The sequence below is a fragment of the Desmodus rotundus genome, chromosome 6 (assembly GCF_022682495.2).
Source record: "Desmodus rotundus isolate HL8 chromosome 6, HLdesRot8A.1, whole genome shotgun sequence".
Lineage (NCBI taxonomy): Eukaryota > Metazoa > Chordata > Mammalia > Chiroptera > Phyllostomidae > Desmodus > Desmodus rotundus.
This window is the reverse complement of record NC_071392.1, coordinates 118,688,979-118,715,820: the sequence shown is the minus strand read 5'-3', so window position 1 is coordinate 118,715,820 and position 26,842 is coordinate 118,688,979. Positions and strand designations below refer to the sequence as shown.

The 26,842-nt window shown below is 40.0% G+C and overlaps 1 protein-coding gene across 4 annotated transcripts in view; it reads left to right on the top strand.

Annotated features, from left to right (window-relative positions):
- Positions 1 to 26,842, top strand: part of SLC23A2 (solute carrier family 23 member 2) — a 118,930-nt gene that overhangs the window by 14,944 nt on the left and 77,144 nt on the right. Inside the window, exon 2 of one of the 4 annotated variants that reach the window (XM_053926103.1) lies at positions 6,239 to 6,366. The exons of 1 other annotated variant lie outside the window; for it this stretch is intronic. The gene's annotated coding sequence lies outside the window, so the exon portion shown is untranslated. Of the gene's footprint in view, positions 1 to 6,238; positions 6,367 to 20,979; positions 21,107 to 26,842 lie in introns of those variants that run through there. 2 more of the 4 variants (XM_053926102.1, XM_045194512.3) reach the window with 2 other exon arrangements.

The window sequence follows — 26,842 nt, the reverse complement described above, 5'->3', positions numbered from 1 at the left end:
TGAGCACCGTACTCAGACTGGATGCTGGGTAAGACACCTGGGCACAGTCTGGTCTGCCTACCTGGAAGTCTGGCATGTCCATCTCCAGGTCCTCCCTGGTTCTGAGTTCAAAGTTCTGACATCTAGTCACTCTAATCTGATTCTTATCTAATCATGGTCACTCCTAGACATTTTGGAAAGATTTTGGAAATTTTGAGGTGAGCATAGTTAAAATAGGCCTCTCAGCTTACTTGTCCTCAAACAGTGCATGTTTACATGCTAAGGCACAATTTATTAAGGGGAAAATGGAACCATTTCTTTTACCAGGGTTTCACTTACTACCACTGATAATTGTCATTGGGTTGCAGGTTTAATTTGGTCATTTGCTGGGAATATAAGTCACATATTACTCTTTAGAACCTCAGGTAATTAGGAAGATTGGTGAAGCCCCCATGTTTCTTGAATTCACTGTTTATTAACCCATTTGTAATGTGGGATTAAATATGTTAAGTGAAGGAAAGGCATTTTAGATTTTTTTGAGAAATTTTTTTAAGTTGCAACTTAAACATGTGGGCAGAATTCTTTTTTAGTGATTTGTTACTTGTATATATTTATGAATGAATTTTTTTTCCTAATCACAGATACGTGATATGTTCATTAGTACTGTGTAAAACGGAAGAGCATGAAGAAGTAAGACGTCATCTATAACCTGACACCCAGGGAGGGTTACTCTTTAACATTCAGGTGTCTAGTTTGCCTGGCTTGCCAAATAAGTGTCGTTTTTATATAAAAATGGAGGTGTTCTTCTTTTTATTTTCCCACTTAGTAACAGATTCTGGCTTTCTCCATATCATCAGATAGTGTACTATAGAATAGCTTTGTAGTATTTTACCATAAAGTATTTTCCTGTTATAATTTAACCAGTCCTCAAATATTGGACATTTACTTGCTCTACAACTAAAGTGACACACACTTATACTTACTTATTTTCTTAGAGCAATGATTTTATTGGGTATGCATTTTAAAAAAGATTTCATTTATTTTTAGAGAAGAAGGGAGGGAGAAAGAGAAGGAGAGAAACATCAGTGTGTGGTTGGTTGCCTCTCACATGACCCCAACTGGGGACCTGGCTTTCAACCCAGGTATGTGCCATGACTGGGAATCAAACTGGCGACCTTTTGATTCACAGGTTGTTGAGCCACACTGGCCAGGCTGGATATGCATTTTTAAAGGCATGGCTGATAAACATTTAAAAATGATTTTGACCTGAAACATCTAGCTCAAAGTGATGCTGAATATTCCTCTTATCTTGGATCAGAGAGGGCCTTTCAATGCACAAAAGTAATAGAAGAGATTGCCAAAATGTAATTAGATTTGACATCAGAGAGATTTAAGTCAAGATGTCATTCCTTGTGCGTCAGATTAGCACAAGTTAAAAAGAAAATCTAGGGATGGCAGGTGAGGGTAACATGCAGTGTTCTTCTCTTGGGCGTTCTTTGCTGATGTCTCAGTTTTGCCGGAAGGAAAAGGGAAGGTCTCCCCCTCCCCATTTCTTACTGGAAAGGTTAGGGAATAACTGGCCTATGAGTTTGTCTCAGCTTGGCACCTTTTTTGAGCATAGTTCCTTGCTTTTATAATTCTTTAAAAATTCAAATGTTATATTTGTTCAAGCTTTCAAACAATAGTTTTCCTAAAAAAATTGCCTTTTCACCAACTTTTGAAATCCTTTAAAAAGTACAAACTAAATGTAAAAGCATGATAAGTACAGGGCATTCGTGTTTGCCCTTGTTTTCCAAAGATGTTCTTTGTGATATTCAGCAAGTATCATTTTAATTTTCACTGAAAAGGCTTTTTGTTTTTAAAATCAGGATTAGGTGTTTTTGTCAGCCTTTTTGGCATCTGAATTGATGTAAAGATACATCCTTCCTGTTTCTGAAGTGTTAACATCCCTTTTTAAGGAGATGTTAAAATGCAAACATGATATAAATAATAAATAAGTAATAATCTGGGGGGAAATAATAGATTTTTTTAGGGAATGTTTTTTCTCTATGAAATAAAAATTTGGGAACCACTGCATATAGTAGTTTTGAAAACCCCAGTTAATAAGCAGCAGAAGTACTGTGAAGAGTTTCTTCTAAGTTCAGAGTGGCCAGTCTGGGGCAACTCAGGGGGTGCCTCATTCTGCTCCAAGGGAAGTTTCCTCTGACTTGCTCAGGGGGCCTGGGCTTTGATCTTAGCACGTAAGTAGCCTTGTATGCAAAGGGCAGGGTTTCATGCTTCCAGCGTGTGCTGGAGTGTTTGAAGGGGAGTGGCGCTCCAGTGGCACTGTGGCACTGGTTCAAGGATGCTCACTGATAACCCAGGCTTGTTTTTGTTGAGTGACCCCTCCTGCCTAATTCTTTTCTCAGAGTAGAACTTCTGACTCAGTTCTGTGTTTTGGTCTGCAGTAGCTGTTCAGTGCAGTTTGAAAGCAAAGCTAGTCCTACCAAATACTCACCTTACCAGTCAGCTTTAAAAAATACTTTCTAAAAACACATTTTCGTGGGGTCATTGACTTCCTTATCCTGTCAGAATTTTTCTATGATTTGTAGCTAAAATGACATTTGGTTAATTTGCAGCTTTGCCTTTATGAAACCTTTTGAACAATTAACATTTTACTTTAAAGGATTTACATGTGTAAATCATACACGTGTTGGAAAATAATTCTAACTTGTCAGAATTGTATGAAGCAAATTTCAAAGTCACACCAGCTCTTACACCCCTACACTTCCAGGTGGTTTGATGTTTTTACTTTCTAATCCTTTTCTGTGTCCACAAATATGTACTATATAATTATACTTTTAATAAAAGTGGGATTATACTATACATATTGTGCAATTTGTGTTTTTAAAAGAATAATATATATGATTAGGGTTTATTTAACAGAAAATAAGCTGTTCTCTCAAAGCTTTTTGTTACTTTTTTTCATGTTCTTTCCATTATTCCTCATCCTCCCTGACGGATATTGCCTTTGTGCCTCCCTTCTGACTCTGTAAATTTTTAATAAACATAGCTTAAAATAGATTGATGGTTAGGGAAATTTTATTTTGGGGAACAAGTTGTCTTTATTTTTTATTTTTTGCCTTGCATGCAAAAATATGTTTTAGAAAGAGAAAAGCAGAATTCTCTAGTCATATTCTAATCATTCAAAATGACTAGTAATGTTTTTTGTCCCAAACAGCACAGACCAATGTTTAGTTTCTAAAATTAAAAAATATACAGGGTCACTGGAGTTTCACTGAAAGAAAGTCTGATGGCATTTAGCGCGTGCTTACCGTGGGGCCGTTGATGAATGGGTGATGCTAACGCACCCAAAGCAAACAGCGGAGGTGAAAGATTCACAGCATAAACATTTCCTAATGAGAAACTGTCATTACCTTGTGCTGTTTACTTTATCACGGGAAGGCAAGGCTCCTGATGCCTGGCTGGCTGTTCTGAAGACAGCTGCTGGAGTCAGGCTCTGTGTTTTTTGTTTTTTGTTTTTTTAATTGGGTGAAATATATACATAGGTGCAAGAGCGTATAAACAGGTTCATTTAATAAACAATAAAATGAACATGAGTCCTAGTGATAACCCAGCTTAAATAGAATGTGACACAGCATTTTTGGAAGCACCCTATAATATATTAATACATTTTAAAGAGGTTTTAAAAGAAGATGATTTTTGAATAATTAAATCTTTGCTTTCCCCACAAATGCGGTACCTTTAGTTCATTCGAGCAGTGGCATTGGAGGCAGTGTAGGGTTATAGTTAGAGGAGCGCTCTGCTGCCATAGTCCTGATGGGCTCTGACCCCTGCACTGTCACATCTCTTTTTTTTTTTTAAAGAATATTTTATTAATTATGCTATTACAGTTGTCTCATTTTTTTTCCTCTTTATCCCCTTCCACTCTCTACCCCCTCCCCCTGCAGCATTATCCCTACTTAGTTCATGCCCATGAGTCATACATATAAGTTCTTCGGCTTCTCCATTTCCTATACTATTCTTAACCTCCCCCCTGTCTATTTTCTACCTACCATTTCTGCTTCTTATTCTCTGTACCCTTTCCCCCTCTCTCCCTCTCCCACTCCCCTGCTGATAACCCTCCATGTGATCTCCATTTCTGTGATTCTGTTCCTGTTCTATTGTTTGCTTAGTTTGTTTTTGATTTTGTTTTTGTTTTAGGTTCTGTTGTTAATAACTGAGTTTGTTGTCATTTTACTGTTCATATTTTTGATCTTTTTCTTAGATAAGTCTCTTTAACATTTCATATAATAAGGGCTTGGTGATGATGAACTCCTTTAACTTGACCTTATCCGAGAAACACTTTATCTGCCCTCCCATTCTAAATGATAGCTTTGCTGGATAGAGTAATCTTGGAGGTAGGTCCTTGCCTTCATGACTTCGAATACTTCTTTCCAGTCCTCTTTGGCCTATAAGGTTTCTTTTGAGAAATCAGCTGACAGTCTTATGGGAACTCCTTTGTAGGTAACTGTGTCCTTTTCTCTTGCTGCCTTTCAGATTCTCTCCTTATCTTTAATCTTAGGTAATGTAATTATGATGTGTCTTGGTGTGTTCCTCCTTGGGTCCAATTTCTTTGGGACTCTGAGCTTCCTGGACTTCCTGGAAGTCTATTTCCTTTGCCAGTTGGGGAAGTTCCCCTTCATTATTTTTTCAAATAAGTTTTCAATTTGTTGCTCTTTCTTTTCTCCTTCTGGACCCCTATGATTCAGATATTGGAACATTTAAAGTTGTACTGGAGGTTCTTAAGCCCCTCCTCATTTTTTTGAAATCTTGTTTTCTTTATTCTGTTCTGATTGAATATTTATTTCTTCCTTCTGTTCCAAATCGTTGATTTGAGTCCTGGCTTCCTTCCCTTCACTGTTGGTTCCCTGTATATATTTTTAAATTTCACTTCCCGTAACCTTCATTTCTTCCTTTATGTAGTTGCTGCACTCAGTGAGTCTTTTGAGCGCCCTGATTACCAGTATTTTGAACTCTGCATCTGATAGGTTGGCTGTCTCTTCGTCACTTAGTTCTTTCTCTGGAGTTTTGATCTGTTCTTTCATTTGGGCCATCTTTCTTTGTCTTGGTGCACCTGTTACATAGTAAGGGTCTCAGTCTTAGGTATTTGGCAGGGTGGGGCAACCCACATCACTGTATTGTGGTACTGTATGTGGGGGAGGTGTCAGAGAGGGAACAGTGCCAGATTTCAGTCACTTCCCCCACTATCCACCAGCGAATTGGGCCCTTCTGGTGCAGATTCCCTAGTATGTGGGTTTGTGTATGTTGTAGGACTCCGTGGTTCCCTCCAGTGGACTTTCCTGTGAGACTGGGAGTTTCTCCCATCACTGCAACCCCCACAGGTTTTTACAGACAGAGGGTTTTTTTAGGCTTTATTTCCCCACACTGGAACCTTGGGTTGTGTAGTCTGTCTTGCTCCCTAGTTGTTTCCCCCAGTTTATCCACACACAAATGTAGGACCCCAGGTCTGCCAGCCTCCACCTCACCCGCCCTGTCTGCCACCACCTTGCCACGCTTCCTCTTTGCCCGGGTGCCCATCACCACCCCTCCTACCAGTCTGGATGAATGTTTCTTCTTTAACTCCTTGGTTGTCGGGCTTCCATACATTTAGATTTTCTGACTGTTTGGTTGTTTTTTGTTTTTAAATTGGTTGTTATTACCCTTCTTTTGGTTGTGTGAGGAAGCAAAGTGTGTCGACCTCTGACTCCATCTTGGCCAGAAGTCACATATGTCTCTTATAAGCTCCTGGACCTTGACCAGGAGGCCTCACTTTTGGGTTTCTTACCTATAACGTGTGGGCCCAGTGGCTCCCAAGGGTTGTGGTGAAGATGAAATTATGCATGTTTGAAGCATAGCACAATGCCTGGCACATAGAACAAAAGAAGCCCTTAACTTATTTTTTTAAAATCAAGGCTCTGTGGTAGAGAGTATGCAATTTAGAAATTGTCAAAGTAGAAAGACCAACTGAGTGAAAACTTGCTTTTTCCAGGTGTTGTAAAATACCACCTTTAAAATGCATTGTGCAAATGGAGAGTTGATTTTTAAGGGACCAAATGCATAGTCCGGGATCCTGCCCAGGGATGGGCTGGGCCTTGGAGGTGTTCATTAGAAGTGAAGAAGTAACAGAGTTCTAGGAGTGAGTATTGGATGCCATTCATGCAACATGCCTCCTGCTAGTTTTACTATTGCTCTTTATTTATCATTTGTTTTTCTCTAGCTAGGTCTTGACTCTGCTATCCAGGACTCCCTGTGTGGTTTTGAGCTTGGACCTCGACAGCACAAGGAAATGGAGCTCAGCGGCATGTAACAGAAAGCATATGGACAGGTCCACGTCCTGGCATTTAGGTGCGTCTGAAATACAATCTTGCTTGTACTACGTTTCGTAACAGAGCTGTGCCTACAGCCTGTAGCCTTGTAGTGTTAGAACTCCTTTGTGCTTGACCTCACCCTTTGCTCGTCAGCAACGTCTAAATGCAATTCTGGGAATAATTGTTAGGTTAATGCTGATGATAAGGTAATGGATTTCTTTAGGCCACATTCCACAAAGATTAAACTAGAAAATAAACAGGCCCAGTCTTGCCACTTATACTATTTACAAGGGAAAAGATAAATATTTTCATTTTATATGCTTTTGTCTTATTTTTATCAGCAAACATTTGTGTACCCGCCGCTGTTGGTGCTTCCAGTTCAGGTCACAGGTATGAACCTGGGTGTGAAGACACTTAAGACACATTCCTTCACTCTTTCTCAAGCCTTCTGCGACTTAAGTAGTGAGGCTCAGCACACATAAATTACCAAGGAGCATTCCTTTAAAAAATTCTTTCTTTCTATCCTCTCCTGCATCCAAAGCTTGATGGGCATTTTGGTTATTTAAATTTTTTTTTTTTTCTATTTGAAACAATACTACAGTGAAATTTCTTGGACATACTTTGTCCATACTGAATTCCTGGCAGTAAAACTGTTGGGCACAGTGCATAAGGCTTTTCAGTTTTTACATTTTGATAGATATTGGCAAACTGTTGTACAGAGAAACTGCAATAACTTGCACTCTTACTAATAAATATTTTTTTACTTTGTCTTGTCAAAACTAAATTTATGCAGTATAATGGGTGTAAAACATTGTTAATGGTATTTTAATTTAATTTATGTAAATTTACTGTTCAGGTGTACGGCTATAAGAGCTTTCACAACTGCTTAGAGGGGATCATTCCTTTTAAAAATATTTACTTTTCATTTTCCAATGAAGCCTGCTTGATATTTATTTATTTTAAAGATTTTATTTATTTTTAGAGAGAGTGGAAGGGAGAGAGGGAGAGAAGCATTGATTGGTTGCCTCTTGTACACATCCCGTTCGGGACTGAACCTGCAACCGAGGCATGTGCCCTGACCACGAATTGAACCTGTGACCTTTAGCTTTTGGAGACGACACCCAACCAACTACCCGCACTGGTTAGGACAAAGTCTGTGCTTGCTATTTAAAAAAGTAAATAGAACCTGGGAAATTCCAAAAACTAGGAAGAAGAAAATAGCCTTGATCTCACCCCCTAATGACACCACTGTGAACATTTTTCCATATTTTAATTTTTTTGTATTCTATGTTAGCCTTTTTTTTAAAGCTATCATCATCAAATTGTGTTACATTTTTAAAGTAATATTTATTAATGATGAGAGAAGTGAAGGGAAAACAATTTTATGCGGGGATACCTGCAAAATAGATAGTCTCCCAACTCTTGGTTTCACTTATCACCCTTAGGTTTCAATTTACAAATTTTTCTCTGCTCTGTTATTTCACAGAACTTCTCTCTCATATCTCTGGTGGTCTTTGGTGGTCACTTGTCAAATGGACATGCCACGACCAGCTCAAATTCAACATATCCAGACCTTGGTCATTACATGTCTCATCAAGCCCATTTCCTTATTTCTGAAGAGGACACTCTTGTTCTTTTCCTAGAGGTCATCTTTGACATCTTTGTTTGTTTCTTTGATATCACTCCCTCTGTCCACCCCTTTTGCTCTTTGTCACTTCCGTCGTGCCAGTTGCCCAGATCCTTGTACTTGGATCAACACAGTAGCTTCTTGATCCTCACTTTATCCAGCTGTGGGCTCTTTCTGCTCTTATCACCTTCCCAGAACTCAGATTTCCTAAAGTCGTGTTGCCATTTACATTGGACTTTTGAGAGACCTTTGAACCCTGCAAGGGGTTTTTCTTCCTCTACCTCCCGCGCTGTGCTGTGGGTAGGCTGTATTCATGTCCTGAATACTCACCATACTCCTGCCTACCTCTGGACTCCATAGTGGCCTTCCACTTGGGATTCTGTATCCTTTCAGCCTGACCTTAGGTTTCACTTCCCCAAGGTCATTTCTGAACATTTCAGGCCCAGTTGAGTTCTTTTTTCTCCAAGCTCTCATGCACAGTTCGATGATTATCATGTTTCTGTAATTCACTGGTTGTCCCAATCTGTCCACTTAGATGCTAAATTGCTTCACGTGTATGCCATTTCCACCTCAGTGTTCCCACTCTTTGTGGCGGTGCAGGAAACTAGCCAAATGATTGGTTTATTCCGTTTTCTCTGACACTGTCAGTACAGGTCCCAACATATTAAGCTTTTACTAAACAAAAGTGAAGGCTTGCTAATTCCATATTTGTTATCAAGAACATACAAGATGATAGTTAACTGCCTGGATGCTCATGGCTGAGAATATCAGCTCTGCCCAGTGTCTGGACCCTGGTGCCTGGTCCTGGTTTAGGCTCATTTTAGAAGTTGATCCGCACATGCAGAGGGACTCAAATATAAACTGGATCAAAAACTTTTAAGGAGGGAGAGGAAATATCTATTTTATTAGCAGCTGATTTCCAAGAGGCTACCTGGTAATTCTGGTGTTTTTGTTTTACAGACTGTGGGCTGTTGACATGAGCGTCTCAGTTTCTCATTACTAAACATGTCATAAAAATGTTGTTTATAGTTGGATCAGTAATGACAAAAGAGTTAAATATTTCTTGGGTAGTTTCAAAACCCTATGTAAACACTGATGACTACGGAGATTATATAAAAAGGTAAGGAAGGAAGGGTTGTGTAACAGTTACTATGAAGGTGATTCCAAGCATATTAGAACAACTCCACCTTTTACAGGTGGGTATGTTGGATTAAGATCAGATGTTTATAAATTGTCTGAGTTAGCTGACTTTCGTTTGGTACAGGAAAATCTCGCCAATAACTCTGTCCTGTTTCTTCTATGATAACTCTTTTTATGTACAGGCTTTACTTTGTTTTAGGTTTGCCTGCATTACCAGGACCTGCAGTTCAGTAGTTATAAAGGCCCTCTGGATTTGAGTAGTGTTTACCCTTGGATGGACCCTGTGTTTTATTTAGATTTCTAAGTGCTGGTTTTAACCTTCCAGAGAAGAGCTCCTACTCCCTTTATGATCTTCCAGTTTGCGCTTGTTGTTGGCACATGGACTTTTACTTTGTCCTTTCTCACATCTGGCTCCCTCCTTCCTCCTCCCAGTGTTGTGATGTGAGAAGTTTATGGCACTGGCTCCTCTCCATCGGAGTGTGGGCTGCGCAGCCGCTTGTGTAGGATAATAATGTAGGGTGTATTTGGATGTTGGGCTAAGACATATGGCCTTGCCTGTGTCGTATGTGTGTTTCTGAAGTCAAAGTATCAGAACATGTTCTTTGGATGGAGTCTGATCGTGATTACCATGGTTGTAAACTCTGAAATAGCGTTTGCTTTTCTCTTTTCCTGGCATCCTGTTACTGGACCAGTGCTGTCCAGTGCAATTGTAGTGGGAGTCACATATGTAATTTTCTAGTGGCTATATTAAATAAGGTAAAAAGAAGCAGTTAAAATAATTTTTAGTAATATATTTTATAACCTAATATATAAAAAACATCATTTCAAGTGATCAATATAAAATCTTTAATGAGATATTTAACTTTCCCCCCCCAGTAGTAACTCTTTGAAGACTGGTATGTATTTTATATGGCTCATGTCAATTGAACTGACCTCATTTCAAGTGCTAAGGAGTCACGTGGGGCTGGTGACACAGCTCAAGGCCCACATGGCTTTATCTGCCGCTGAGTAGTATGTTCATAAGCTTTTGGATTTTGGGGTATGTCATAATGTAAGCCACTTTCATTCACGAACTGCTAATAATATGTACTCATAGTTGAATGATGCTTCTATCTGCTTCCCTTTTTTCATTTTTTTTCCTGCCAAATTGAGAGGTTTCCCATTGCCTGGAAATGTTTCTGATCTAGTTCAACAAGTAAATGGATTGATAGGCAGTCTTTCTAGATGTTACTTCATTTATTCTCTGGCTTGAGAAGAAAACAATTTCTTTAAAAAAAAACAAAACAAAACTTTATTTATTTTTAGAGAGAGGGGAGAGAAGGAGAAAGATAGGGAGAGACATCCATGTGCAAGAGACACATCGATTGGTTGCCTCTTGTACACCCCGAACTGGGGACCTGGCCGGCATCCCAGGCATGTGCCTTGACTGGGAATTGAACCAGCGACCTTTCGGTTCATAGGTCAATGCTCAATCCACGGAGCTACACCAGCCATGGCAGAAAAAAAAATTCTTAACATTTAAAATATATATAATTTTATTTTTAAAGTAATTTTCTCTTTTACCCAAGAATCACAAATATATTTTGTAGCTTGTAATTGTAGACATGTTAATGTTTAGGGTCCAATGAATATTTCTCATTTTTTTTAAAAAAGAAAAAATGGATGGCCTAGGAAAACAGCCATCCTGTGAAGAAGCACAGCTATTGTAAGATAAAAACAGCCTTGGGAAGAGTTGAGGATAAAAGGATGTGAGGAAATACAGGTAAATCAAGAATCCTTGAACACACTGGTTTGCAGAACATTAAGAATGCCTGCCTTGTGACCACATCTTTGGTTGGTTACAGGCTTTACTCAGGAGTCAGCAGCAAGTCCTCAGAAATAAGGGACTTAAGTATCTAGTTACAGGGGAATGCTGACCCCCTGCTGCTGTTTGGGGGGAGCACACTGACTGCATCGACAAGGTGTGTTTCTTCAGCGCTGGTTTTGAGTGCCTTGTAGTCTCCTTGTTTGTCTCGTCTGCATATTTATTTCAGTAGTGTTCTTAGGCATTGACTTCGGGTTTAGAGATTAAAGTGGTATATACATCATCACTAAGTTGTTGGCTCTTCCAGCCTCCGAACCCTCCAACCCTTCACACGATCTTTTCCAGGGAGTTTTACTTCCAGTTCACGTCAGCTGTCTTGGGCCTTGTCTTCTTCCAGGTGACTGTTTCGGGATCTTGAGCTTGGAAAGTCTCCTCTCTGCACACCGTCTGTCCTTCCTTGTTCTCATTTCTTCTCCAGTGGTCCTTATTCCTTAGGCACCAGTGTTTTCTGGCTTCCTGTTGCCTCCCTCACCCTGTTTAATTGCTGTGGACTTTACAGGGAGTCATGTGATTGTCATCTTAATCAGCATCTTGATTTCTTCACTCTGGCCCTGTAACTTTGCCAACCTTCCTCAGTGGCACAGTCCTATTTAATTTTTCTGGTTTTTTCCTCTTTAGTTGCAGTCTGCTGGAGAGAAACCAGACATCAGGGTGACTTTTTCTACTACACATTTACAAGGACTCAACTGGAACCTTGACTACTTTTTTCTTTCTTTATGTCATTCTTTTTACTCATTCTTTCCCCAGTCTCATCCTCAACCTCCTTCCTCTCCACCATGATTTCCACTTCTTAGATCATTAAGAAAATAAGTCATCAGATAACTGCTCCCTCAACTTCCTGCCTGCTTACCTCATCGAGTATTGAGAAATAGGAACTATTTGTGCACACTTCTGCCCACTTGATTCCACAGAGGATATGACACAGTCACTACAGATGGTCATGTGGAACGGTTGTGATAGACTAAATGTTTTCCTACCAGGGCTACAGGAGAACTGCCAGTCGCTCCCTGTGGCATAGTTAGAACTTCTCATCTCTGGTTTATGAAGGTATGTTTGCGTGTTAGAATTGGTACAACCCTTGGAGAAGGGCAGGTTAAATTACCTCCCAAGAAGTCATTGCTCATTCTTAGCACAGCCAGGGCTGGAATCTCCATTGTGGCCTTGTCTTAAGTATTAAAGTAAAAATACTGAAGGCAGATTTTTTTGGGGGGTAGTTAAAGTTGATAATGGGTGTACATGGAACAAAATCTGAAAGGTACATGAGGACAGACAGAGGGAGTTAAGTCTCCTCCCACTATCTCATCCTAGTCCCCCCTCGCTGGAGGCAACTGCTTTTACCAGTTTTTGTGTGTCCTTCTAGTAATTGTCTTTAAGTTTGCATTTAATTGTGAAAATCCCAATATAAGGAAATGAAAGAATAAACACTCATATGCCAGATAACCAGGTCTGATAAATTTAAACATATTGCCTTTGTTTTAGGATTTTTTTTTTTTTAAAAAAACCATCTTAGATATCCTCTTTGCCAATCTCATTTCCCTCCCTCTCTCTCTCAGAGCTAACTTTAGTCCATATTTTGACTTTTGTATTATTACATGTTTACATATCCAGAAACTCACATACAATATTGCCTGCATGATTTAAAACCTTAAAGGTCTCATGGGATGTGTGTTCTACACCCTGCTTGCTCATTCAGGAATGTATTTTCAAGCCATGTTGACCCAAGTGGCTAGAGTTCATGGTTTTAACTGCTTTTTTATTTCATTGTTTAAACATACTAGAACTTATTTATACATTCTGTTGATGTGTTAGGTGCATACTATTAAAAACGGGGTGGAGTAGGCTAAGAAATGGCAATGGACCGTAGTGCACACACATCTTCAACATGCTAGGTGTTACCAAATTGTTTTCCCAATTATTTGGGGACTATTTACATTTCTGACAACTGAGTGTGAAAATTTCTGTTTATGTACAGCCTTGCCAACACTTAGTATTATTGAACGCTTTTATTCTGGCCTTATCTGATGGGTGTGGATTGATGCCTTTGTTAAAAGGGCTATGTCATAGTTTGTTTATTCATTAGTTAAAGGTTGTTAAAAGTGTTGTTCCCAGGTTTTGGCTATTGTAAATAAAGCCACTGTAAATATTTATGTACAGATTTTTGGTTTTTACATAGCTTTCATTTGTCTGGGTAGATACCCTAGAGTAATATTGCTGGGTCTTAGGGTAAATGTTTTAACATTGTAAGAAACGGCCAGTTTTTTTGTAAAGTGCTCCTGCCATTTTACATACCCACCAGGCGTGCGTGACGGTTCCAGTGGCTGTGTCTTCATCACACTTGGTATTGTCTAAGCAGTTTTTCTTTTTTAGTCATTTTAATAGGTATGTCATGTATTTTTATAGACAAAAAAAGTTAAAAATTGATTGTTCTTTTAAATGATATAAAGTAGTTGATTTTTATCTTCCTTGGTCTTGAATGATCTCTTTAACCCCCTTCAATTCAAAACTCAGAGCGTTGTGTTAGGGCAACCAAACAGTGATAGAAAAGTGGTATATTGCAGTGTAACATTTGCAGGCTGCTGCTAAAAATTCGAGAAATGTATTTTTCTTGCTAGCATCAAAGTTCACTAAGCTATGGAATCTCTATTTATTTATTTAATTTTAGAGATTGGGGAAAGGAGGGAGAGAGAGAGCGTGCAAGAGAAACATCAGTTGGTTGCCTTTCACATGTCTCAGCTGGGGACCCAGCCTGCAACCCAGGCATGTGCCATGACTGGGAATCGAACTGGCAACCTTTTGGTCTGCAGGCCAGCGCTCAATGCACTGAGCCACACTAGCCATGGCAGAATCTTTGATTTACTGGTTGGATATTTTATTTATTTCTGGAAAATATGTATTAAAATTTTACAGCAGAAGAGTATTGAGTCCACACTTTAATGACATCATCCACCTATTGCATAATTATTCCCCCCTCCAGGCTTTCAATAAGATTTAATTTATCCCTGGCTGGTATAGCTCAGCAGATTGAGTGCAGGCCCGTGAACCAAAGGGTTGTTGGTTAGATTCCCAGTCAGGGCACATGCCTGGATTGTGGGCCAGGACTCCCCGCCCCCTCAGTAGGGGGCGTGCCAGAGGCAACCACACATTGATGTTTCTCTCCCTCTCTTTCTCCCTCCCTTCCCCTTTCTCTAAAAATAAAAAAAATAAAATCTTGGAAAAAAAGATTTAATTTGAGGATACTTGTTCCATTACTAAAAACAGAAGTGCAAAAATCACAGTCGTAGGCCAACACCGTTATTTTGCAGTGCAAGACACTTGAGGCCCACTGGGTAGTGAGTTTCCTGCACTTAACATCACCGTGCATTGTCTATAGCGTGGACTTCTAGATTCCCAGTGCAGTGCCGTTTTTCTACTATCCCTGGTATTCTTTTGCATGGTGCTGACCAGGACACCCTGTAATGTGTATCTTAAGTTTGAAGGATGCTGTTCCCAATGGATTTGCTTTCAGAGTTGGATAAGCTTGTTTGTACTTTGATTGCTGAATTCTGGCCAGTGCTGTCAGCACACATTCTGCATTGTGCTTTGAGATTGTGAATGAGTGGCCATCCTTTAAGTGTCTGCCAGAGAAGCCAATTTAATGAGTCTTTGATAGTCAAGGTGAACAGTGAATTTATTCATCTTACCCAGATGTTTACCCTTTATTATGGTCCTTCCATTTCATGGAAAATAACATCAGCTAGGTTAGAAACTGATCCATTTCTTCTGAAAATTCAGTAACTGGGGTTATTCCAAAAGTGTTTTCTTACCAGACTGTCTCTCTCCTTTTTTTCTTCCTGTTTCAACATTACAGTGGGAAGAAGGAAAGGAGAGGGCATGCTTATTTTAGTCACATTCCACTGGCCAAAACTTAGTCACATGGCCATATCTAGCTGCAAGGGAGGCTGGTAAATGTTGCCTGAAGTTAGTTGGTCATGTATCAAATTAAAATCAAGGGTTTTTATTATGTTAATTTTTTAATAAAAGGATTTTATTTATTTATTTTTAAAGAGAGGTGAAGGGAGGGGGAGGGAGAGAGGGAGAGAAACATCAATGTGTGAGGGAAATATCTGTGGGTTGCCTCTTGCAAGGCCCCTACTGGGTACCTAGCTTGCTACCTAGGCATGTACCCTGACCTGTGATTGACACCAGTGACCTTTTGGTTTGTAGGAGGATGCCCAAGCCACTGACCCACACCAGTGAGGGCTATTATGTTAATTCTTAATTGAATGGGAGAAGACCCTTGGAGACACCTAGTGCTCTCTGGTACTTCTGTTAATGAAATAGGGAAGTTGCCATGTGTAGTCAGAAATAAGTTGGATATGAATGAAAATGTATTCTAATTCTGTTTTTTAGTGCTTATAGTGCTTATAGAATTTTATTCCCCCCATGTTGGTTTATCACAGAATAGTTTTTGTTCATCCAGTAATCCTAAATCTCCTTGTTGATTTGTTTGGAAAGGCAGAAACAGATTATCACCAAATGTGGATGATTTTTTCCTTTAAAAAAACCCATGGTTTATATTTTGCCCTTAAAGGGAAAACATAGATCAGAGATTGTATTAATCAAATTTGATATTTTCAAATGCATAATTTATTTCTGAAGAATTAAACTGTTTTTTCTGTGTTTGGCCAAGTTTAGTATTTTAGTTGTTTTACCTTATTTTTTTGTCCTAAACTTACCAACCTTATACAGATACTAAGAACTGAGCCACTGCTAGTTTTGCTCCCCAATACAATAAGAGGGACATAACTAAAATTTGGAAAATCACATGAACACAAAGTAAAAAACAATTGTAATCTCATTTTACAGAGAAGACTGCTGTAAACTGCTTGGGGTGGTACACAGTCTGCTTTCCGAGCATACTTGCACATGTATGTATGCAGTACCATAGGAAGGGGGGCACCGTGTGAGTTAATGCTCCCATGTGGGATGTTTTTTCTGTATTCATTTTGTAACTGGCTACTTTTCTAAAGTATCTTATTCTAGTGCTTTATTATTTTTTTTTTTTTAAGAAAAACTCATTTTTAAAGTAGACAGAACCATTACCTGTGAATAATTCTTTTGTCTTCCCTTTTCCAGTATTCAAACTTTAAAAATCTCTTGTTTACTATATTAGTTAGAACTTCCAGAGTGGTCTTCTGTAATGGAGGCCCTCAGATTCTCCTCTGTTTCTGGCTTAAATGGGCTCCCTCCGGGTTTTTCAGTGTATGAGTATCTCCTTAGCTATTGGCATTGGTAGGGATTCTTTTTGAGGACACTTTTCTTCTGTGTTGGAATGTACTAAGGGTTTTATTCAAAAATTGATGTTCAGTTTTTTCATATGCTTTTCTGGTTTTCTTTGATTTTACATTTTTTCTTCCTTCTTGTAGCACAGAAGCCCCAAACCAGGGAGCTACTTAAGCATTCACGATACTCCAGAAAACCCACCTGGTGCAGACATGCAGTTTATTATTCACATTACAGGGGAGCACACTGACGGTGGCGGGTCGGTGCGAGAGAGGCTGTGCCTCCTCCAGTCTGAGGCTCTTTATTAGCAGTCGCAGAAAAAGGAGGCACATGTCCTACGCGTGACTCTAAACTACGTTACCTCAGTGTGTAAAAGGGTCCAGAAGCAGTCACAGGACAAGAAGTTGCTCCCAAAAGGAGGTAAGGAGGGAGTTAGAATCCATTCCCAAAACAGTTCCTTCTGGCCAGTGGCCATCTGGCTATTGGCCCTCTGACCAGCCCTTAGTCCTGGGACAGGGAAGGGCCATGTCTCTTGATCCCATACTTCTACCTATTGATGTGAGTTGAAATACACAGTAGCTTTTTTCCTTCTCTTGTGCTTTGTTAAATTTGGAAGCAGGATCATGCTAGATTTCTGAAATGATTAGCAAGCTTTTTGTCCTTTTTCTGTGCTTTAGAACTGTCTGAATAGCATAGGAAGTAACTGTTCTTAAGGCTTGGAGATGTTTGCCTGGGAAACCACCTGGGCCCTGTGTAGTTTGAATGGAAAGTCTCTATCCTCCGTGGCCTTGGGAGGTTTAAGAGCACCCTTGGATGCATTTATCAAATTTGTCAATTCTGTTGCTTATTTCCTAGCTGATTTCTCCCTCTCTTTAATTTCTTTTTACTTTTGCCCTGGCCGAGTAGCTCAATTGGCTAGAGCATCATCCTGATACACCAAGGTTGCAGGTTCGATCCCTGGTCACAGCACGTACCAGAAGCAACCAATGAATGCATAAATAAGTGGAACAACAAGTCAATGTTTTTCTCTCTGTCTCTCAAATCAATTTAAAAATTTTTCTTTTTACTTTCTTTAGGGTATTTTTGTTGCATATTCTTTCTTGTTTAATTGAAACAGTATTTTTATAGTTTCAGTTCTACCTTTGACCCAACAGTTATTTGGGACAAGGGCTTAAAATTGTGAAATCGTTAGGCTGTCTTGGTTGATAATTATTTTTTCTCTTTTGGCAATAAAGTCAGGCAATGAGAAATATAAATGTTCCTTTTTTTCGGGGCTGAAATTTTCATTTGGCATGATGGTCACTTTCTGCAAATGCTCTTTAGCCATTGAGAACAGCTTTGTTTTCTGTGGGGTGCAAAGTTTGACACCTATTTATGTCAGCCATGTACATAAATTGGCCAGATTCTCTAATGGATGTAAAATAAAATTAATGTGGAGATCAAGTCTGCGCATAGCCCTCTTGCTCCTCACGCCCTTGGAGACAGGCGCATTTATGAACTCTTGGTCATTTCTTTTATACTGCCAGCTGTTATGGTCCTTATTTCAATGAAATATAACATTCAGAACATAAAAATTGGCATATTTCTGTTGTGAATTTGTACTTTTAGTAGTATAAAATGACCATCTTTTCCCCATCTCATACTTTCTGGCAGGAATTCATTTTGTTTAACACTCAAAAAATAACAGTAAAGCAGCATTAATGTTGCTTTATCTTTTATTGTAATGATTATAGAGAAAAAGGGAGGGGGGAGACAGAGAAACATCTATTTGTTATTCCCCTTATTTATGCATTCATTGGTTGCTGCTCTTTATATGAGCCATGACAGGGTGGTTGGACCCTCAACCTTGGGGTATCGGGACAACTCTCTAACCAGCTGAGCTACCTGACCAGGGCATGTTGCTTTATCTTGATTTTACTTTGTGAAAGGTCTGTCTTTGGGCATTTATTTTTTGATACACCTAAGAATATTTTTAGTGAACTAATTTACATGTTTAGTTTGTTTTCTGTAGTCTCTTTTAAATTCTAATATTGGTTTTCTTTAAGTAAAAAACATTTTTCTCTTATTTACTTTTTTGTTTTAAGTAAAACAAATAAAAATAGAAATCCTATTTCTCCAGTTGTCAGTACTAAGATCTAATGGTATTTTTTCATTCCTGTCTGTTTGGGAGAGAGGCTTTAGCATCTTATTCCCTACCTTCAGTCTTTATTATACTCTTGCTTGTTCTGCTTTATTATTATTATGAATTACCAATTTTACAGTACATAGCATATGCTTACAGAATAATTTGACACATGCATTTGGTTTGGTAACTGCATTTAGGTTCCTTATTTAATTTTGTCCCAATCTGGATGGTTTTGGTTGGCATACGTTATTTGCAGCCTTGTGTATTAGTGGCCTTTCTGAATCTTGCCTCTATGGTTGGAGTAAGGCCTCAGTCCCCCTTCCTCCCTTTTCTTTCTCATCCATGCATATCTGACATTGCGGTTTTTGGCTTCCCCACAGGAAGGCCAACTTGTCTGGGTATAAAATTCTTTGGGAAAACCTTTTCTTCAGTTCTCTATAGATCAACATTTTCTGTTGACTTCTGGCATTTAATTCTGCCTTGGAAAGTCCTGGGGCTCATCTTAATTATTGCTACTGTTCAAGTAAACCAGACATTTTCTCTCCCTGAATATTTCTGTGACTTTTTCATCTTGTTAAATTATTTTGCCAGGATATATCCAATTTATAGGTTTATTCTCTCTGATTTTGTGTGAATGTGGTGTGCCCCTGTAATCTCTATACTCAGGTTTTTCTTAATCTCAGAGTAGTTGTTGTTTTTTTATTCTATACTTTTGTATCTTTAAGTCTATTCCATTTGTTTTTTATAACAAAGTTTTATTGAGATATAATTCACATACCATAAAGTTCTCCCATTTAAGGCGTACAGTTCAGTGGCTTCCAGTAAATCAGACTTGTGCAAACATCACCACAATCAAATTTTAAAACATTTTTTTCATCCCATAAAGAAATCACAAACCGATTAAAAGTCACTCCCCATTCTGGCCCCCCATTTCCACTCCAGCCCCAGGCCACCACTAATCTGCTTTTTGTCTCTATAGATTTGCCTCTTCTGGACGTTTTATAATATAAGTGGAATCATACAACATGACGGGCTTCTTTGTTGTCTTTCTGTTTAAGTCTAGTTAAGAAACACCGATTATTCATGTCTTGGCTTTGCTTTTTGCTTTCTTCCCTCCAGGGTTCTCATCTCTGAACTGGTGCTGCCTTTCTGGCAGAATTGGAGTTTCTCAGGCTTGTCTTCCACCTTTCAGTTCTCTGCTCTTTTAAGTTAATTCAGTTTCCTTACAATTAATTCTTCCCCACCCCAGTTTATTGTCTCTTGGTCCCATTTGCTTTATCTAATTGTCTGATCTTGTTTCCTCCTTTTTTAAAAAGCAAAACAACCAACTTTTGTTTTTTCTTTTCTCCTTTGTTCTGACCTGAAATTATCTTTTGGTTTCTGCAATAGAACCTTTCTGAGGTTAATGACTTCACAGGACATCTTTGGTACAGTTCCTCTGTTTAGAATACAGAAACTCAGTATTTTTTTCATAGGAAAAAACCCATGCTGGGTTTTTTCTCTTGGCTCACTTAAGAGCAAGGGGTATTCCGGTCTGCCTGGGCATGTTGACCCGATGGGTTGGGTGTGTCATGTGTGGCCTGTGTTCTGGGCACTTGTGGTGGTGAATCTCCTGCCCCTGCACAGTTGACGCACTTGGCTTTCAGCCGTCTCCCCAGCTTCTCCTCCAGTTAAGTCACATCTTCCTGTTATGCTCACTGCTGATTTCCTTAAGTTTTATTCACGAATAAATAACACTTAGAGCTCTTTTTCTCTCGGAGTTGTCCTGGTTCCTCTTCTGCCTTTGTCCCAGAGACATCTTCCAAGATATGCTTTGCTGCTGGTGGAGCTTCTTCTGCCTGTCTGTTCCTCATTGAGCCTGGTGGTCCCTGTCTGGATTTGGAAGTGCAGTCTGGTGTTGGGGAGATGGAGGCAGGGATTTGTCCTCACAGCACATCCCAAGGGGCAGAAGTGCCCTCTCCCAGGTTTCTGGCAAACTCTGGCCTTGAATCAGGACTGGAAAGGGCAAAAGTCTGATTACAGGTGTGGCTTCTTCCCTCTTACTGGTATGAAATTGTCGGTGTGTGCGCCTTTTTATGCATCTTTATGGGCACTTTTACTCTTCATTAGGGCCTCTGTTGCTGGTACCTGCATATCAGATGCCATGTCCAGTTGGGATCACAGTGATTTGTTGGCTTTTTCTGTCATTTAATAGATCTCATACCTTGAGATCTATTTTTAATCTCTGGAAGTCTTTGAGCTTTGAGCTTGTAAACACTTGTCTTTGGGCCCCCAATTGGGGAAATGAAAAATTACCCGGGAGTAAAATTAATCGCCCCTTGCACTGAAGCAGAAACCAGTGTGGGTGGACTTGTTTGTCTGAACAGAAGGATTTGGAAAGATAGGTTTTAACTTTCCTTATTTGTGTGGGTTTCAGAAATGTAACCCCAGCCGCTGTTTGGTTTCCACAATAGAATATCCAGCCTGCCCTGTGGAGACAGAGACGTGGTAGGCAGCCATGTAGAGGCATGCAGTAACCACTTGTAACCAGGCGGTGGCTGTTGTGTAACACAAATAGATAGCATTGCTGACCAGGTGGTGTGGTTATACAATTTTGGTAAGTGTGTGGGTTATAAAAGCCGAAATTCCTTCAGCACCTGAAGTGCCTCATACTGAACATTAGAAAGATCCCAGCCTTGCAGAGATGCCGGCACAAAATTAGTGGGTGGGGTGCTAATTAAAGAATATTTTTGTGGATAGGGTATGATTTCGCTCTGCAGGTAAGACCATTTCTTGGTACATAAGCTCTGCTTTGGGGAATTAGTGTTTTTGTGTGTGTTTCTGTGCATCTGTGACAACGTGTGCTCCTCTCTGGGGCCATGTGTCTGGTGTTTTGCAAATATATGGCTTCTGTGTGTGTCTGCGAGGTGGGTAAGGAACCCGTGGCTCAAGATTGCCCAGCTGGGCTAGCAGAAAATCTCCGAAGTCTTTCTTGGTGCTGTCAGGCATTATTTAAATATTAATAGCTGAACATTAACATTTACGCACCTCTTTGAAAGCTGTGGCCCTCATTAAATGTGGGAGAAAGAGTGATGATAAACACCTGATCTACAACAATTAATAATGTCAAAATCAGTAGTGTTCAGGTGCTCATTTACCTTGTTCCCTGAGTGGGGTCCAGCCCTGGGACTTCCGATGTTCTGTGTGCTTATTTACATTTTGTTCTATGCAGAATTTTAAGGGTTGGAGGAAAAGCAAAAAGGAACATAGATTAAACAAACTTGATGGAGAGCCTGGAGTCTCTTAGAGTTGAATACATCTATTTTTAATCTTTTTAAGTTTTGGGGGTTGTAAAAATGTCAGGTTCAGACAGCAAAAAAGGCAATACATCTGTGGCACAGGACTTTTAAGTGATTGCCGACTCTATATTGGACGGATATACACACACGCACACACATGTAAATTAAGAGGAACGTGCTTCTTTGTAGAAAAGAGTATGTATAACATAGAGGTGTGGGAAGTTTATTGAAGGTCAGGGAAAAGATTGCTTTGATCGCTGTGCATCTGGTGTTAGTCAGGGGAGTAATTACAGTGTCGCAGCCCAGGCAGTTGCAGGGCAGCTTAGGCAAACCCACTCTTTGGCCATCAGGTAATCCAGCAGGGGAGGTGAGATTTCAGCACTTCCTTTTCCTCTTCTTCGGAGAGTCTGCCAGGAGGAGATGGAACCCTTGGTAGACTGGACTAGGGGGCAGTGGGGTTGGGGTGGGGAGAAAAAGGGTGTTGCAGAACAGATTTGCAAATGGAATTTCTTCCAGACAGTAGGAAGAAGGCAGGTGGTTGAAGAAGTAAGTTAAATGTGCCAAAGTCCAGCAGAACTGAGCAGATGTATTAGGTACTTAGGAAATAAGGGAAAGATGGAGCTAGACCTCTCTCTTTAGGTGACAGAAGGAAATTTGGCATTGGCACTTGGGGCAGAGGAAAGGATGAGAACATGCCAAAGAGCAACGGTGTGATGTGAAGAATAATTCAGGGAGAGGGCTGATAGTACAATGAACTTGAGGCATGGAATGAACGATTATTTGAAATGATTGTCCCAGCACATGGGCAGCAGTGGCAACAGTAGCTGGAGGTGACCAAGGAGCCATCAGCTAGCTGTCTTGATGGGAGGATGGAGCCGGGGCAATACAGAGGGGAGCCCCAGGTTAGCAGGGCAGAGCCACCCCTTGGAAGTTACTTTAGCACCCTGGGCATTCCTTGTACTGGAAAGGGGGGGGCATCAAATATCAAGGGTCATTTGGAAATGGGGAAGAGGAGAAATCATCTTTCTTTCTATTCCCTGACAGTAAATGGGGACTTCCCTTGGCTTCTTCCAGCATGACCTTTAGTCATGACCTCTCATGCCTTATCTGGTTGCTCATCTTTAGAGCCTCGTTCTGCTGGTCCTGAGGGAATAGGAGCAGCTTTCGTGCTCTCAAAATGATTGCTGTGTTTGCCACTTGCCCTTGGCTTTTGTCCAAGGGTAAATCAGCCTTTCTGTCTCCACAGGGCAGGACTTGATAGACTTTAAAGAAAGCCACTGTGGGTCCATGATTCTGGGTGCTCGTTCCATTGTTATGGAGGGGGGATATTTATTTTGTTATTAGCGTCAATTACCTTTTCTACTTTGTCAAATAATAATAATAATAATAATAATAATAATAATAATAATAATAATAATATAATAACAGTTTCAGGATCGAACCCACAAGTTGGATATGTGCCCTGGGCAGGAATTGAACCTGTGACCTGATGGTCTATGGGATGACACTCCAACCAACTGAGCACACTGGCCAGGGCCACTTTGGCAAATTATTCTTATGGGTTTGTTAGTTTTAAGCTCAGCAAATAACCTGATTTAAATTGGGTACTTGGAATATGCCTTTTTTGTCATTGGGCAGAACATTAGTTAAAGTGACTTTTAGGCTTTATTTGACTGACCCATAGTAGTACAGAGCATTTTACCTTGAAACTGGGTTACCCCTGTTAGATGTGCTCTGAAGGTTTTTTGTTTTGTTAAATTTCATCATTTTAAAAATTCTGGTTGAGATCCACTAAGTTGATTTTATGGCTCACTAGTGGGTAGTGACTTGCAGTTTGAAAAACAAGTTCTTGGGAATGTTTGGAAAAGGCCATAGGAGGATTGTTTTTTTTTTCAGTTACACCCTGTAAGCATAACCACCATCACAAGATCGAACAATAACCATGCCTTACAAGTTCATTCATTGCTGCTTAAATGGAGTAATGATAGAGCCAGGATCAGCATCAGAAGTGTAAACTCCCTAAAATGGGGCCCAATGTACTGGGTTGGCCAAAACGTCCAAATGGTTTTTATGTAAAATAAAAGACACATTTTTCATTTTCACCAATAACTTCATTGGTTTGGGTATTTTGAGTATGTCGGCTGGCTCTTGCTATTGGCTTCTAGTGGGTAGAGGCCAGGGGTGCTGCTAAACATCTTCCAATGCATAAGACAGCCCCACAGCAAAGAATTATTTGGCCTAAATGTCAGTTGTACCAAGAAACTTCGCAAACCACTTACGACAAATTCAGTCAGTCATAGCACCTTCTCCATACACCGCACAAATCTTTTTTTGTGTGTTTCAGTTGCATTTTTACCTTTCTTGAAATAATAAAGCATAATACGCCAAAAATGTTGCGTATCTTCCATCTTCAATATTAAAATGGTTGCATAAAAATTTACCTATTTTGATGTTTTTTTAAAATGTATGCTGATATTACAGCTGTCACAGTACAATCTAACAAAATTGTTTCAAATGAACTTAAAGACAACTAAGCACTACTACAGCCATTGTACAGACAAAACTAAATGAACTTTTTGGCCAACCCAACATTAGGCAGTCATTTAAGCACATACATTTAAAGGAAGTACGTCATACACAAATTGGTGGTATTTGTTCCAGTAGTCTTTTTGGCATGGGTTAAAAGCGTTAGGTCAACTGTTAGCGTTGAACAGCATTTAATGGAGCAGCTGCAGTTCAACTATAATCCCCTAATGATGGGATTTAAGCAGTGAGCCACAAATTGGCTTTTAAAATGTGCTTTATCATTGAACCTGGCCAGTCTGAAAGCTCTTGTTTGTGTCTTGGTAAAGACCAAAGTGCCACTTGGCAAGCAGAGGTTTTCGGTTTCTTTATCCCAAAGTCTTCCTTCTTAGTCATACTCGTATCTGTCTCATTAGGTTCATGCAAGCGGAGAAAATACAATAGCTGTATCCTACCCCAGGGTACCCATCCAAAGGTGCAGGTGACCTGAGGACCACCAGCATCGGAACATTTGTGCATTTGGTAGCTAAGCAGGTTCCTGGGTTACAGTGCAGGCCCATGGAATCAGACTGTGGGGGAGAGGATGTTTTTTAAATTCTTGTTTTTCCCTTCAAAAATTGATTTTATTGAGGTATATTTTTACATACAGTAAATGGGTATACGTACAAATGGAGCCATCAGAATCACAACCATGATACAGCACACTTCTGTCACTCTAAAGATTCTTTCTCTGGCTTTGGAGACCCACCCTCCCTCCCTCCATTCCTGGGCAAGGTCACCACTACCCTGCTTCACACCTGTGGCTTAAGGAACCAGGCCTTGTGACTGGCTTCTTTCAACATAACATCTGTGTGATTCCTCCATGTTGTTACCTACATCACTAGTTGCTTCTTTTTCATTGTTGGGTGTTTTTCGTGTGGACCCAGCATGGTTTGTGTGTCCATTCACTCGTTGATGAACCTTTGGATGTTTTGAGTGATGGGCTATTATTTAAAGATAACTTTGAACATTTGACTACAAGTATTTGTGTAGAAGACACCCACATTTTGAATAAGCTTCCCAAGTGAGCCTTACGCACATGAACTGCTGATTCTTATACTCTCTAGTCTTTTCTTTTTTATTCTTCTTGCAAAATTTGCATTAATGTTTTCTATAGTTTCACTTAATGCCATCTATGTAGGGTAAATGTGTGTCTCATTAGCATTTACTATCTATGCTGAGAACTGGGATATAAAGATGAATTGTACTCTGCGGGACTCTACCCTTTGGGAGGACTCTTAGTGATTCATTCATTCAGCTGTTGAGTGCTTTGGACTAGGAAATACTAGGTGCTCATGATGGGAGGGCACGTTTTCTTAGGATTTGGTTACATTTCCAAGAAACACAGAAGGTCTTGGCATTTAATTTCAGGAGCAGCTCAGCCCTTAATTTTTCTTTAAATAGGCCCATCATACTTCCAAGTCAGGTAGCCATGGCCAGCCACAGGAGGGAGTTGACACATTTCTGGACAGGGGACAAATGGTCAGACAGAAAAAATTAAGTGCCAGAGAAATGATCACTGGCTGAATAGCTGATGAAATAAGTGCTAATTAAAAGCTGTTATTCTGCATTTGTGTCTGATTATTGGTGGTTGGAGAGCTAGTGGTTTAGTTCAGGAAATTGAACGTGTGTTAAAGATCTGAATATTCTACTTATAGCAGAATATCCCAAATTGCTGTTTTTCACTCCGTCAGGCTTACATTTATTTGGAGGTTGGCTTTTTTTTGAAGACTTCAGTGATTTCCTCCTTGCTCTAAGGTAGTGATTTTTAACCATAGCTGCCAGAGAGCTTGCAAACATACTGAGCTACAGAGACCTATTCTGTCAGGCAGTCTGGGTGGGGACCCCAGCAGTGGTATTTTTAAAGTTCTTAGGTGGTTTCAACGTGGAAGCAAAGTTGAAGGCCACTTCCTTAGGGCAGGGCAGCCTTGGTTGTTGGACACCTCCTTTACTGCCAGTCCCCCTCGCAACCTGCTGCATTCAATTTGCAGAACCTTGACTTTTCTCCATTCTTTTTCAATAACGGAAGTTATTTTACAACTTTAGCCATGAGGACTTTATTCCACACTTCCCTGTAACTCTAGAGCGGTGTCCTGACCTCGAACAGAAACAACTGAACCGCACGTGTAGTTAGGGGGAACCAAACCACTCCTGTTTTTGTTTCTGAAAGGTGGGGAAGAACTGGGGTGCTGATGTGTGCGTCATTAGGCTCTTGAGGAAGAAAGTGGGCATATCTTTCATTGTTAAGTAATAGTTTAGAACATACAGAGGAGTAAAAAGAAGAAAATAAGTCCTGTGCTGTCCCACCAATCACCATTTTGGTTAATATTTTGGGATTAGTGTCTGCGCACATGCACACACTCCTATGTACGAAGGGGGTCAGTTCTATATGTACTGTTTTATTTATTGTATAAATTACCTTTAATTCGGCCCTGACTGGTGTGGCTCAGTTGGCTGGGCGTCCTTCTGCAACGGGAAGTGTTGCTGGTTTAATTCCCAGTCAGAGCACAGGCCTGGGTTGTAGGTTCGGCCCCCATACAGGGCATGTATGAGACGCAATCTATCGATGTTTATCTCTCACAGCGATGTTTCTCTCCCTCTCTTTCTTCCTCCCTTCCCCTCTGTCTAAAAAAATAAATAACATCTACAAAAAAA